The following is a 15857-nucleotide window of genomic DNA, read 5'->3' on the forward strand; positions in this document are numbered from 1 at the left end:
ATACTGGGTTACCAGTATGCCACACCCATAATTTAAGGGAGAGAGCATAACTACTGGGGTCCTGATTAGCAGGTTCCCAGTAGACACAGGCAAACACACTGACAAACAGGCCAAAAGTGGGGGTAACCAAGCTAGAAAGGTCTACTTACCTACACCCTCCTTGCATAAACCAGTCTGCTCCGGTTCAGGGACCTGCAGTCCCTGCTCTGGTGCGAAACTGGCCAATGGAAATGGGAGTTACCACTCCCAATCCATCACCACCACAGAGGTGGTGCCCAGATCTCCTCCAGATGGTCAAGTGGTTCTGCCATCTTGAATCCAAGGTAGGCAGAGGCCTTAGGGATCATCTGAGAGGCCAGGTCAGGCAGGTGACATCAGAGCCTCCTCCTGATAGGTGGTCAACTGGCGAGGTGACCAGTCCCCCTTCCAGGGCTATTTAGGTTCTTCTTCTTGGATGGTGTAGGAGGCTGGCCTGGCTTATAGTGGGTACCCTGTGGTACTTACACCCTGTGCCAGGTACAGTTATCCCTTATTAGTAGAATAGAGGTGTTTCTAGCAGCTTAGTCTGATAAAAGGTACCTATGGCGAAGCAGCTTAGGCTGAACTAGGAGACATGCAAAGCTCCTACTATACCACTTATATCATATAGCACAATATCATAAGAAAACACAATACTCAGTTACTAAAAATATAAGGTACTTTATTTATTGACAATATGCCACAAGTATCTCAGTGAGTACCCTCAGTAAGAAGGTAAGTAATATACACAAGTTATATGTACACAACCCAAAACAGGTAAGTAAGAGTCAGCAAAGTAATGCAAACAGTGTAGAATTACAATAGGTTGCAATAGGTGAACATAGGTCTAGGGGCAACACAAACCATATACTCCAAAAGTGGAATGCGAATCACGAATGGACCCCAGACTTCCGGTGCCCACTCCCTTTGGGGAGGGGGACACAGACCTAACCCTATTGGTCCCTGTCTTCCAAACCCAGATGGAGGATTCTGCAGGGAAGGGGTCATCCCAGCTTCGGACACCTTAGGGGTGGTCCTAGCTGATGTGGTCACTCCTCCCTGTTTTTCCTAAATTTCCTGCTGGACTTGCTGCCACAAAGTAGGGCTTTATTTGGTGGGCGGGCATCTCCACTAGCTGGAGTGCCCAGGGGCACTGTAAGAGGAGGCCTGAGCCTTTGAGGCTCATCAACAGGTGTTACTGGTCCTGCAGGGGGGATGTATGAAGCACCTCCACCCAGTGCAGGCTTTGTTTCTGGCCTCAAAGAGCACAAAGGCTTTCACCCCATGAGGTCAGAAACCTGTCTGGAAGTGGCAGGGAAAGAATACTGGTGCTGGGGCCTGCTTCGCAGGATCCCAGCACACTCTCAGTCACATCAGCATCAATATTAGGCAAAAAGTGTGTTGGGGGCACTTTCCTACAGTTATACTGCATTACTTTCTCCTGTTTTTTTCCATGGGGTTATGCCCTCTAGGGGCTAACAATATGGTTCATGGACATGTTCCTTACATACTATATTTTTGTTATGGTGTCCTCTGGGGCTGTTTTAAGCACTACAGTCTAATGCCAAAAGTGTATTTCTGATAAAAGGGTCATATGATAATTGTAAATATTTTAATAATCTCTCCTTATTACAATTATGAGCATGATCCAGGTCAACTTAATATCAGTATTACACTATGACTGTTTGAACACTTGAAATGTTTGGGTGACCCTTCTAGTTTATTTCTCCTCTGTGGTTGTCTTGTTTCTTTTCTGGGGGAATCGTGTTAGCCAGCCAGCAACTTAGACTATGGGGTTGTTCAAAATGGTATTAAATTAACATGTTAGATTTACAGGAGGATGCTGAATGTCAGCATTTTCATTTTTGGTTGCAGAAAGCGGAAGAAGGTAAATGGAAGTGCTTTTGTTATATGCAGCGCCATTGGAATTATGAGACAGGAAAAGACGAAATTATGAGGCAGGGTTGACCAATTTATGTGGCAAGAAAATTCCAGTTATGAATTTACAATGCCAATAGCTCTAACTCAAGCAAATGCGAGGCCTATTACATTGCAACTGCTTGTTTTTCTTTGTGTTTCGGACACATTTGCTGTGAGTGAAGAAAAAGTGAATTATTCCAATGTAAATGTTTGTTTTATGATAACCTGCAAGAAAAAGATCCTCTATGTTTATTTGAATTATCTATTTTAAGAATATTTATGAGCTCCCTCTGACAAAGAGGTTTTAAAGCTGTTTAAGTTATAAGGGGCACGCTTGAGTAACTCTGACTGCCTGAGGGCAAGCCTGTTTATTGAAATGAAGAGCTTAACACACAAGGCTCTCTACTAACGTGTCTTAGGTTATTCACTGTGCATTTAACTGCACTCCTTGCCTTTACACAAGGGCAATGAGTGCAGGCATGCTTCCTAGTTCCCCGTGCGCATGTGCAGGGCTGGGACACGAGGTTTTTAATGTTAGGTCGCTGCTTCATTTTTGCCATTCTCTCCCCTTCCTAGTGGGAGAGATGAGCCCTTGGCTGTATTGCCTCGGTGGAGTGCAGGGGAGTACAGGAAGGCAGGATGCAAAGCACTCCAAGGAAGGCCATTTTAAAGTGACAAAATCTATTGGGATGCGATTTTCTCACTATACAATGGTATACCTAGTCCCAAGATAGTTGATTGTGCTTGAACTAGTTGATAGCAAATCACTTTTGTGAGGGTGATTGCAGCAATGGAGCACAGCAAGTCCACCCAAAAGAGGCACCAGGAGGAAGAGGAAGAGGAAGAGAAAGTGAGTTGGTGACCTTATCTAGGATTGACCTCAAGTCCATAATACAGGAGGTAGTCTTATCTGCATTGAATGAGCCTGAGGCAAAGAAACAGTGCATGGATTCTAGTGAAAATGATAATGAAACTACTCCTAAAGGAAATAATGTGCAAGGAGTGAATTGTAAGCAGACGCAGGTGCACATTATAGACGTTTTGGGCTTTGATTGTTCTGTTGGGGCAGAAGAAGGTTTTTTTGCTCAATATGGGGAAAATTCAGTAGACCAGCTTCCTTTTCATGAAGTTCTTCAGAACACGTTTCTTAAAGAATGGAAGGATATTGACAAGGCGGCAGTTTCTCACTTCCTGAACAAAAGATATTCTTTGGAAAAATTTGACATGTAATTTCCTCACATTCCGAAAGTAAATACCATCCTGTCAAGTATGGCTTTGTCATTATCTTTCACTTCATTAGAAGCCCTGCTGCCAGATTTAGGTGATAAAAAGGTGGAGAGTGTCTTTTCACCCAAGCAAATGGTTCCGTTAAAACAAAGTATTTCCAGCCGTTTTTTATTGTCTTGAAGTTAGAGAGGATCCTACTGCAATACTTAGTAATATGGAAACGTTGGCAATCAATCAATCATAGCATTTGTAAAGTGCACTACTCACGGGTCTCAAGGTGCTGCTACTGCTCGAACAGCCAAGTTGTTATCAGATATGATGTGTGGTTCTTTATGGTCAGCATCAACTACGAAATCGGCTGTAGAGGCAGCATGGAGATTGCTCTAGTTAATACTAGAAGTGGGCAAAATATTCTGTCCTGCCGGTGGAATTGCAACTCTATGTTATGCTTGAAATGCAGAGTTTTGGCAAAATTCCGCCAATCGCCGCGTAGCAGAATCTTTTCTTGAATGCAGCTCCAAAATGGTACGCTTGGCGAGCACGAGTGAGAACATCCCGTTCACAGTCAGAAGGCTGCCACTCTAATAGAAAATCTACTCCAGCAACAGCAAAATCAAGTCAAATAGCTGCACCCTCTGTCGTGCCGCTTTGTGCCGTTTGTGCCTATTTTTCAGCATGAAATTAACTCCCGCCGCTAAATCACAGCACAAGCAGCAGGAAGTGTCTATTTCCTCCCATTGGCGGAACTGTGCTGAATCTCACAGAGTTTTTATGTAACTCAGCAAAGTCAAATTCTGCCCACTCCTAGTTAAAACTCTTGAAACTGAATCTTTCCCTGAGGATGTTGATTTAAAATCTTCTTTTCTGATGGATACAACTACCTGTGGATTCCTCACCTAATGAATACTCCCATGGCGCCAGCATTCAACGGAAATCTTCTTACAAGTCTCTGCACGTCGACGAGGACGTCACTCTAGCCCACGCGACGCCGTCTGACGTCATACAGGCAATAAGAGGTCCTCGCCGACGTGCCGATGACAGTTCCCTTTTTTCCGTGCATTCGAAACGGTTATCTTCGAGGGAGCTACTGTTACCTTCGTGGTTACAGTGTATTGTCTGCTGCGTAGTCTTCTCTGCGGTAATAATGTCTCAGAGGAAGTCGGGTTTCAAGCCCTGTCGAGAGTGTGGGGGCAAGATGTCAGTTACAGATCCTCACTCCGACTGTCTATGGTGTTTGAGCTCCGACCACGACGTCTCGACTTGCGATTCATGTCAACACATGAATCCGAAGGCCCTCAAAGAGCGTGAGGCCAAGTTATTCATGGCAAAGTCAAAGAAGAAGGAGAAACATCATAAGAAGTCTTCTTCGCCAAGGTCTCACCGGCGTCATCGAGACTCCCGGCGCCGTAGAGACTCACAACGTCATTCCAGCAAGGAGTCTCGTTCGAGGTCACCTTCGGCTCGGCGTCGGAGGACTTGGGAGGTCAGCCCCACGGTCACGCCGCATCCATCGATGCCGTTGCCCTCTCCGGCGTCACCGACTTCGCCTGGTCAGTCGTCGGTGATTGAGGTGGTGCAGCCTCTTGTGTTTTCTCCGGCGTCGCAGACGTCGAAGCCGGCGTCGGGGTCGCCCTCGATCCAGGCACCCCAGTATCCGGTTTTTCCCACTCCTGGAGCCGATAGTACCGCGTTTCTTAATGCGATGTATACCATCTTTCAGCAGATGGCTCCAGGAGCTGCTCCGGCTGGTCCTTCGGGGCCCTTGGCCTTTTCGTTGGGTGATCCTGCGCCTCTTCGGCCGGCACCCTTTATGCCCTTTCTCCCTTTTGGGAATGTGGGCTCGGCGCCGGTGCCGGCGTCGGTGGCCGCTCCGGTGGCTTCGGATGTTTCGGCCCCAGAGGTTGCCCTTCCGTCGAAGTCAGGATTTTGCCCTGTGACTCCGGTTGGTCCATCGGCTCCAAGACCTCGTCCTCCGGCTCCTACCTCGGCGCCGAAGCTGCCTGTGGCGCCGGACGCGGCGTCAGATGCTTCTGGAGATCGGCGCCGTTCTTCGACGTCGGCGGAGGCCATGTCGACTCCGCGTATCGAGGAGAGACTTCATTCGAGGAGGCGTGCTCTCCGTCTTTTAGAAGAACAGGAGTACCAGCGAGTCTTAGAGGAGGGAGAGATTGAGGACTCTGGAGACGGACTACATGGTCTGGATACAGCCAGTGGGCTGGACACTTCCCCTGAGTGGGACCTTTCATCTCCAGGGGAATATACGGAGGAGGCTGCTTCCTTTCATGCTGTGGTGAGGAAGGCAGCAAGCTTTTTGGACCTGCCTTTGCCGGTGGCAGAGGCAAAGCAGAATTTGCTGACAGAGGTATTGCATCCGGCCTCTGCTGCAGCTGAGCCTCTCTTGCCATTTAATGAGGCTTTGCTGGATCCGGTGTTGGAGGTGTGGAAGAAGCCGGTGTCTTCCTCGGCCGTTCATAGGGCTGTGGCCAGGAGGTATCGAGCTGCACCATCTGACCCTGGCTTTCTCTCTAGACACCCTACGCCGGAGAGCTTGGTGGTGCAAGCCTCCTGTTCCTCAAAGTCAGCGCCTGGTTCCTTCCCGACGGTGCCTGGAGACAGAGACTCCAAGAAACTGGATGCGCAGTCCAAGAAAATATTTTCGTCATGCAGTTTGGCGTTGAAGGCCACCAACGCAACGTGCATTCTGGGGAGGTACATCCATGCTCTGATGGATGATATTTCGTCTTCATTTACGGAGCTCCCCCAGGGTCTCTTGGATGTGGTCTCGGACGCCCAGGCTGCCGCGACCCAGATTATCCAGTCTGGGCTGGACACGACCGACTCGGTGGCCAGGGCGATGGGCACGGCTGTGGTGGCAAGAAGACAGGCCTGGCTCCGAAACTCAGGGTTTTCTGCGGATGTGCAGTCGACCCTGCTGGACCTCCCGTTTGATGGGGACAGACTGTTTGGAGCCAAGGCAGATTCGGCCTTGGAACGATTTAAGGAGAGCAGAGCCACAGCCAAATCGTTAGGACTGCAAGCTCCTTCTTCCTCTGCCTCTTCTAGATTTTTCAGGAGGTTTCGGGGATTTGGGCGTGGCTCTTCTTCCTCTTCCTTTCGGGGGAGGTTCCAGCAACCCGCCTCTTCCCTCCCCTATAGGTCATTTAGAGGGAGGGGGAGGGGTGGGGCCCGTACCAGAGGAGCCTCTCAACAGCACTCTGCCTCTTCCTCGTCCTCTGGAGGGGTGCAGCAGGGGAAGCAGCCTTAGGCTTCCACCGTTTCCCACTCACTCCTCTCCTGTAGGGGGAAGATTACAGCATTTTCTCCACAAGTGGAAGTCTATCACAACGGACACTTGGGTTCTCGGCATTGTGGGGAAAGGCTACGCCCTTCCCTTTCGGGAGTTCCCGCCCCTCATCCCGCCCCGCCCATCTTATTGTTCAGAAGAACACCTCCTGTTGCTAGAACAGGAGGTTCAAGTCCTCCTTTCAAAGGGCGCGGTAGAGTTGGTCCCAGAGCAGGAAAAGGGTCGAGGTTGTTACTCAAGATACTTCCTGATTCCCAAAAAGGATGGTCAGTTGAGACCAATCCTGGATCTGAGGATCTTGAATTGGTTCCTCAAACAGGAAAAGTTCAAGATGCTGACCCTAGCACAGGTGCTTTTGGCATTGAACAAGGAAGATTGGATGGTGTCTGTCGACTTGCAGGATGCTTACTTTCATATCCCGATACTCAAGTCGCACAGGAAGTATCTCCGGTTTGTGGTAGGGTCGCAGCACTATCAGTTTGCGGTCCTCCCGTTTGGTCTTACTTCAGCACCTCGAGTCTTCACAAAGGTGATGTCAGTGGTTGCGGCGGAGCTCAGAAGGAAGGGGATAGCAGTATTCCCTTACTTGGACGACTGGTTGATCAAAGCCAAGTCCCCGGAGCTTGTGTCGCATCATCTGCAGTCAACAACCCAGTTGTTGTTCGACCTGGGCTTTTCGGTGAACGTGCCCAAATCTCACCTAGAGCCCTCTCAGCGCCTCCTGTTCATAGGGGCAGTACTGGATACAACATTGGGTCGAGCCTTTCCTCCGCCTCAGCGGATTCAAGATATTCAGGAATTGGTTCCAATGTTTCGAAATGGAGCGGTAGTTCCAGTCCTCAAGGTCCTTCGTCTGCTCGGTCTGTTCGCCTCCTGCATTCTGTTGGTCACGCATGCTCGCTGGCACATGAGGGCTCTTCAGTGGTGCCTCCGAAGGCAGTGGTCTCAACACAAGGGAGATTTAGAAGGTACTGTCAAGATCTCCAGAGATGCTGCTGTGGAATTGAAGTGGTGGATTGCGGGCAACAATCTTTCACAGGGAAAGCCGTTCGCGCAGTCGCCACCAGTGGCCACGGTCATAACGGATGCTTCCACCCTAGGATGGGGAGCTCATCTGGGGGATCTGGAGATCAAAGGGCTTTGGTCTCCAGAGGAACAGGTGTTTCATATCAATCTGTTGGAGTTACGGGCTGTACGTCTGGCTCTCAAGGCCTTCCTCCCATCCCTTCGTGGTCAGTCGGTACAGGTCCTGACGGACAATACTACCACGATGTGGTACATAAACAAACAGGGAGGAGTAGGGTCGTACCTTCTCTGCAGAGAAGCTCTTCGGCTATGGTCCTGGGCAAAGGACCATCAGATTTGCTTGGTGGCAAATCATCTGGCCGGGGTCTTGAATGTACGTGCGGACAGTCTCAGTCGCCAATTCTCGGCAGACCACGAGTGGCGTCTCCATCCAGATCAGGTCTGTCTAATCTTCCAGATATGGGGGTTTCCTCGGATAGATCTGTTTGCCACTCTAGAGAACGCGCATTGCCCGTTATTCTGCAGCCTCCAGTATCCGATGCAGGGAGCGTTGGGGGACGCGTTTCAGATAACCTGGTGCGACCAGTTGCTTTACGCGTTTCCCCCCATACCCTTGATTCCTCGAGTGTTGAGGAAAATTCGCCAAGACCGGGCCCAAGTCATCTTAATAGCTCCGGATTGGCCAAGGAGGGTATGGTACTCCGACCTTCTCCAACTCTCACTGTGCCCTCCGCTCCGTCTCCCTCTCAGGGCAGACCTCCTCTCGCAGTCGCAGGGGCAGGTTTTACACCCCAACCTCCAGAGTCTGCACCTACATGCTTGGAGATTGAACGGGGCAACCTGAGTTCCTTCTCTCTCCCGCCTGATGTAGTGGATGTTATCTTAGCGGCCAGGTGACACTCCACTAAACCTATCTACGCTAATAGGTGGTCTAAATTTGTTATGTGGTGTGGAGAGAGACAGATTGATCCCTTACATGCTCATCTGTCACATGTTTTGTCTTTTGCACTGTCTCTAGCGCAGAAAGGTTGTGCAGTGGCTACCATTAAGGGTTATTTGTCGGCCTTGTCAGCCTTCATTTGTCTTCCAGACCAACCATCGTTATTTAAATCCCCTATTGTTCTCAGATTCTTGAAAGGTCTTCTGAATCAATATCCTCCAAAACCATTCGTTATGCCTCAATGGGATTTGTCCTTGGTCCTGACTTTCCTTATGGGGTCCCCTTTTGAGCCTATGCATTCTTGCCCCTTAAGGTATTTGGTTATTAAAACAGTATTCCTGGTAGCTATAACATCTGCAAGGAGAGTGAGTGAGTTGCAGGCCTTATCGGTTAAACCCCCTTATATAACGTTTTATGGGGATAAGGTGGTGTTGAGGACCAAGGCTGCTTTCCTTCCGAAGGTTGTTTCACCCTTCCATTTGGGTCAGACAATCACTTTGTCCACGTTTTATCCTCCGCCTCATCCTTCAAAGGAGGAAGAAAGACTACATCGCCTGGACCCAAAAAGGGCGTTGAGCTTCTATATCGACAGAATGAAGGATATCAGGCTGGAGGATCAGCTGTTTGTCGGATACGTGGGCAAGAGGAGAGGAAAGGCAGTCCACAAGAGAACACTCTCCAGGTGGGTTGTTCTTTGCATTAAAATCTGTTACTCTTTGGCAAAGAAGGATCCGCCTGAGGGCATTAGAGCTCACTCCACCAGAGCTAAGTCGGCCTCTTCGGCCTTGGCCAGGGTTGTTCCTGTGGTCGACATCTGCAAGGCCGCAACTTGGTCGTCCCTTCACACTTTTGTGAAACATTACTGTTTGGACTCTGAGGTCAGAAGGGACGGTCATTTTGCACGTTCAGTGCTGCAGGATTTCTTGGTTTGACCATTTAGGCACCCACCGCCGGGCGTGGTACTGCTTTGGGACTCTATTCATTAGGTGAGGAATCCACAGGTAGTTGTATCCATCAGAAGAACGAGTTACTTACCTTCGGTAACGATTTTTCTGGTGGATACATTAGCTACCTGTGGATTCCTCACGGTCCCACCCGCCTCCCCGTTGCCTTTTTGGTCTCTCCAAGCAATCCTTGAGTGTGCTCCTTTTGGTCTTCAAAGTTGCAATACATTTTGCATATATGATATTTGTATATATGTGTATATTTATATATAAATCTATATATATTGTGTATATACATGATTCGTATGTATAAATATATTTATTTGTTTAAAAAAAAAAAAAAAAAAAAAAGAAGGTTATATTAAATCTACAGCTATTTTATTGCAATGTTGTGTGATTTACAATATTAAGAGATGTTGCTTTGCTCTTTCATTACATTGGGTTATTATTATTCTCATGCACGTAAAAAATGTTGGTACTGTCATCGGCACGTCGGCGAGGACCTCTTATTGCCTGTATGACGTCAGACGGCGTCGCGTGGGCTAGAGTGACGTCCTCGTCGACGTGCAGAGACTAGTAAGAAGATTTCCGTCGAATGCTGGCGCCATGGGAGTATTCATTAGGTGAGGAATCCACAGGTAGCTAATGTATCCACCAGAAAAATCGTTACCGAAGGTAAGTAACTCGTTCGTTTAAGACAGAGGCCCTCATTACAACATTGGCGGTAAATGCCGCTTACCACCGTGCAGAAGACCAGCAACACACCGCCGCTGCAGCGGAATTCCACCACAGGTATTACGACCCACAGCTCAGACTCCGCCAAAATCTAGACACCCACACAAGTCCGCCACTCCAAAGGTCAGCGATAAACTGCCGTTAACAAAACCAACACCGTCACGCCAACAGGAATACGCCCACACTATCACGACCCACGAATCTATGCAGCGGTCTATCAACTGCAGTATTCCATTGGCGGTACACACGGCAGCTCGCAAAATACACACATATTTACAAAACACTACCACATTGGACAATTCCAAATACACACACCTGATACACATACACACACCACTCCCACACACCCAATACAATATAAAACACACACCCACATTACCCACAAACCCTTACACCAAAAATTTTTGACGAAGGCCAGAGAGACAGCACAGCAAAGACAACACCAGCATATGGAGGCACACAACACCATCACACATACACATCCACGCACAAAACACCACACACCCCTAAACATCACCCCACACATCAAAACACACACCACCTCACACATCACCCACACCACCCCATGGCAAAGACACCCTAGGTTTTCTGAGGAGGAGCTCAGGGTCATGGTGGAGGAAATCATCCGGGTAGAGCCACAGCTATTCGGATCACAGGTGCAGCACACCACCATAGCTAGGAAGATGGAGCTATGGCGCAGAATCGTGGATAGGGTCAACGCAGTGGGACAGCATCCAAGAACACGGGATGACATCAGGAAGAGGTGGAACAACCTACGGGGGAAGGTGCGTTCCGTGGTCTCAAGACACCACATCGCGGTTCAGAGGACTGGCGGCGGACCCCCACCTCCTCCCCCACAACTAACAACATGGGAGGAGCAGGTCTTGGCTATACTGCATCCTGAGGGCCTCGCAGGAGTAGCTGGAGGAATGGAGTCTGGTAAGTTAAATCTTTCGCTACTTCATCCCCCACCCTACCTGCATGCTATCACATACCCCCACCCTCGCCCTCACCCCCATCACTCCAACTCCTCACAGATGTCCCAATATCACAAACCACACATCCCAACACCAGGCCCTGCATGCAACAACAAAGCATGGACACCCATCACCAATGCATGGCCACTACACATACCCACAAAGACCCCTAAACAATTATCACACAAGGTCCTACACATGAATGGAAGCACTGGGGTACTGGGTCACACACCCATTGCACACCATGGCACACACAGATGCAATAATCATGCCTTTACACCCCTGCAGGACCCCTACCCAACGTCACCGGACAGGAGATTCCAGACATGTCCACTCCCCCCACTGAGGAGGCCCACAGTGATGACAGCAGCTCTGTCCAACTGGATCTAGATGACCAGCCCGGCCCATCTGGGACCTCAGGACAGTCGGTTCCCCTCACACTGGCACAGGCCACCACAGAGCCTCCCCCCTCAGGAAACACCAGCACAGCACCCACCCAGCAGGCCCATACCTCTGTCCCCAGGACACGTCAAGCAGCAATGTGTCCACCACTACAGGGAACTTAGGCTAACCCACCACCCCAAGAACAGCAGGGACCTGGGGGCAGTGGTAGTGGGCACACAGTTCAGGGGACAGAGGCCCAGGAAAACAGGGGAACTGGGAGGGCTGCTGTGCGACAGGTGGAGGACAGGCCCAGGGAACCCACTCTCCACGAGGCCCTCTCCAACATCATGGGAGCCTACCATCATTCCCAGGAGACGATGGCAATGGTACTGGCCAAGTTTCAGGAGACCCAGCGACTGCAGGAGAAACAGTATTTGGGGTTCAGGGAGGAACTCACATCCATCAATACCACCCTGGGCACCATTGCTTACAGACTGAACACTTTTCATTCTCACACTGGCAGACTGCTGACCCTAAATTCATACAGTTTACCCTGCAGGTATACAAACAATCCCTTCACCATGCAGTTCTGCTGACTCGCACATCCTCCGGCATGCACTATACACATCACTAACCCTGCACTCACTCTAAATTGACAAAGGCACACTCCTCACCCTCCACCCAACCAGTTGCATCCCTCACACTATACTCAAACAGGTATATTGCTCACCCTGCTCTCAAACATGCACACTGCTCATGTACACTCACCATGAAACAACTCCTTTTGTACACTAATATTGACACACCCCTCCCTTCTGTACTCAGAGGCACAGACCTCACCTGGCACCCATGCAAAGTGTTTGGTAAGAGCTAGACACAGAATAGGACCTGTAAAGCCCAACCTGTAGGAGTTGAAGTACTGCCAAGGAGAAGACAATATCATCCCTTGAAATGAAAATATGGGTAGCTTTGATATACCAGGCATAAGGAAGTACAATGTCAGTGAGGCAAGCAGGAAGTTTGAAGCAAAACTACCAAACTATGGAAAGAAAACATTACAAAAAAGAAGAGACTATGCTTGCGGGACACCGGTGACAGAGGGAATTGGGGCTGAGAGCTGCACAGAGAAGAAAGAGACTGTCCTGAGTGTATAAAACTGTTCCAGTAGTCTGCAGTGAGGGGGGAACTGAAGATAAGAGAGCTTTAACTGTGGGAGGCTGTTGCACAAAGAAAATGGGACCGCAAAGGAAAAAAGCTTACCAGCCAAGTAGCAGTGAAAGAAAGAGAACGAGAGCTGAGACAACTGTAACTATGAAACACAGCTGTGCAAAGAAGAAAACACTGCTAAGCGGGGTGACCAGGAAAGACAGCAGTTGACAGCAAAGGAATGGGACTGAGACAGAATTTGTTGTGAGAGAGTGCTACGTGGAAGAAAAGAGTGTCTTCATAACCCAGCAATTTAAGAACTACCCACCTCACTACAACTGATTTGCAGTGTATGGCACAATACTGAATAAGTATGCAGTGCAGTGTTGTGGAACAGGTGCCTGTATTTGCCAAGCTGAAGCTAGTTCCTATTCTTGTTTTTTGACTCCTGGTATACCTGGAATCCTTCCATCCTTGAATCATGACTTGTGCAGTCGGGAGCTACCATTCCTTCAGTACTTTCATTCTAGTACTGTGCAGAAACCCATTCCTATGCCAACATCACTCTGCAACCCAGGCACCATAAAATACAACACTGTGCTGTCTGCAGTAAGCTTGGTCCTCTACAAAGTGGGGGAAACATAGAGGATAGTGGGAAGAAGGAATGGGCAGAATGCAGATTCAAAGCACATCAGACAAGTACGCCAGTGTTTGGGGCTACTCACATAAGAAAATGTGTAACAGATAGAGAATTATACATGTGTTTCTGAAACACTTGTTCATCCAAGAGTTTGCTGGTGCTATATTATAGATGCTTGTTTCCACACTCGATTGTACCCTATTCTCCTCACTTTATTTATTTTGCTGAGGGGTCTTATTTTTAACTACTACTACTGCTCAGATTCACTTCTGCTCCTATCTGCAATCTTGGTCTTGATAACTGTCTTTCGAGTATTTGTTTTATGTAAGGGTGGGCAAGCCACTGAAAGCTCAAGCCAGGCTTGAGTCTGAAGCCAGGCTGAGCTTTAGGTCCTGTTGTAACCACCAGCCCATAATGAGCCGAGCTTTTATGTGACTTCTGCCTGCCTCCCTGTTCCCAGGATGTAGCATTATGGCCAGAGCTGCTAACTTTGGAACTAGGGAAGCAGGTTTGAGTCTCGATGCTGGCTCAACAGCCTCATGTAAAGGGCTCCTATGCATTTGGGTCGAGGCCCGCTATATAAGAAGTGCAGAAAAATGCACAAAGAGATCAAAACAAATCCTTAACATAAGGAAAGACAAATAGATACCCATTTAGTGGCTGATTTGTTCAAAGTAAACCAGAAAACCTGGATAAATCACAGCTTCCTCTCCTAAATTGTGTGATCTTAGGCAAATATGTTATCAAACCTTTTTTCTTCATTATTCCATATGCAAACACTTTAATTTACATACCAAACATTTTCAGGGCTCGGCTGGTTCATGGGCTCTAAGATCCGAGCCAGGCATTTGGCTTGGCTCTAGCTCAGCTCTCCCTTTTAATTGTAGGCACGCCCATCTTTAGTTTTATGTGATTTGTTTTCACAAAGTGCTTGTAGTAACCCCTGCAGTAGCCCTAACAGTTCCTGTAATTATTTAGAATAATTTTGTGGAGAAATCACTATGGCCCTCATTCTGACCTTGGCGGGCGGCGGAGGCCGCCCGCCAAAGTCCCGCCGTCAGATTACCGTTCCGCGGTCGAAAGACCGCGGCGGTAATTCTGACTTTCCCGCTGGGCTGGCGGGCGGTCGCCTTCAGACCGCCCGCCAGCCCAGCGGGAAAGAGGCTTCCACGATGAAGCCGGCTCGGAATCGAGCCGGCGGAGTGGAAGCTGTGCGACGGGTGCAGTTGCACCCGTCGCGTATTTCACTGTCTGCACAGCAGACAGTGAAATACATGTAGGGGCCCTCTTACGGGGGCCCCTGCAATGCCCATGCCAGTGGCATGGGCACTGCAGGGGCCCCCAGGGGCCCCGCGACCCCCCCTACCGCCATCCGGATCCCAGCGGTCGGACCGCCGGGATCTGGATGGCGGTAGGGGGGGTCGGAATCCCCGCGGCGGTGCAGCAAGCTGTGCCGCCGTGGAGGATTCAATGGGGCGGCGGTACACTGGCGGGAGCCCGCCAGTGGTGCCGGTCCGACCGCGGTTTTACCGCCGCGGTCGGAATCCCCATTGGAGCACCGCCGGCCTGTCGGCGGTGCTCCCGCGGTCCTCCGCCCTGGCGGTCAAAGACCGCCAGGGTCAGAATGAGGGCCTATGTGTTTAACAAGAACAGGAGTGCAGCTTTCAAATTGCATATAGAGAACAATAAGTTGGCACATTTTATTCACATTAAGAATGTAAGTAGGGAAATGTTCCTCCTAGCCATGGACAGCGTATCAGAGATGCAGATTTTTTATCACCTTTGTATTCAGCTGGGCTCACTTATGTCTCCACCACCCTAAATAAGTTAGCTTGATTGGAACGCTGTTTTTTTGGAACATCTTGGGCTATTATATTTATCGTATTTCAAATATGAACATAGTTTTACCAAAACAGCTTATTCATTTGCTGTGCTTTTATTATACAAGTTGTAGTACCCACCCAAATGTTCCCCTTTTTTCCACTTGCAGAGTGTGTTAATCTTATGGGCTGCTGATGCACTTTCAAAAACAGCTCCTCCAAGAATTGTGGTGGGGTGAAGGAGTCTTAAACACTAAAAGTCATAAGGGCAAAAGGGAAAATATCAGGGCCCACTCCGTGCCTTCATTAACAGCTCATTGAGAGCTCTTCTCCTGTCAGCAGGAGATCCCTTTGTTTTGTGTGCTCCTTAAAGCCCCCTGCGCTGTGAAAATTCACATCCTGCGCGGCAGCCCAGGCGCACAGCTTAGAGGGAACACTGCCTGAATGTCCTCTTTCTGTCCCACTTTGTCACCCTGTCCATCCTTAAACTGCCCCAGCTCCACTTCCTATGCCCCTTTGGACAATGCACCTGTGAGACTAATAGACTGGACTCTGCCATGGACATTCCTCCACCATCACCCCTGACCATTTTCCAACCCCTCCACTATTTAGCACTTAAATAAACACCCTTAAATCACAAAAAAATCTGGAGTCAGTCTGTGCTTTCAAAAATGTGTATTTGCAATAACTGAGGGAAATAGCAATGTCCATTGTATTGTCAACATACTTATGTCACACAGCTCTAGTCCATGAGGAAACATAGCAGAGGTCACACA

This window comes from Pleurodeles waltl, chromosome 1_2 (assembly GCF_031143425.1).
Source record: "Pleurodeles waltl isolate 20211129_DDA chromosome 1_2, aPleWal1.hap1.20221129, whole genome shotgun sequence".
NCBI classification, from domain to species: Eukaryota; Metazoa; Chordata; class Amphibia; order Caudata; family Salamandridae; genus Pleurodeles; species Pleurodeles waltl.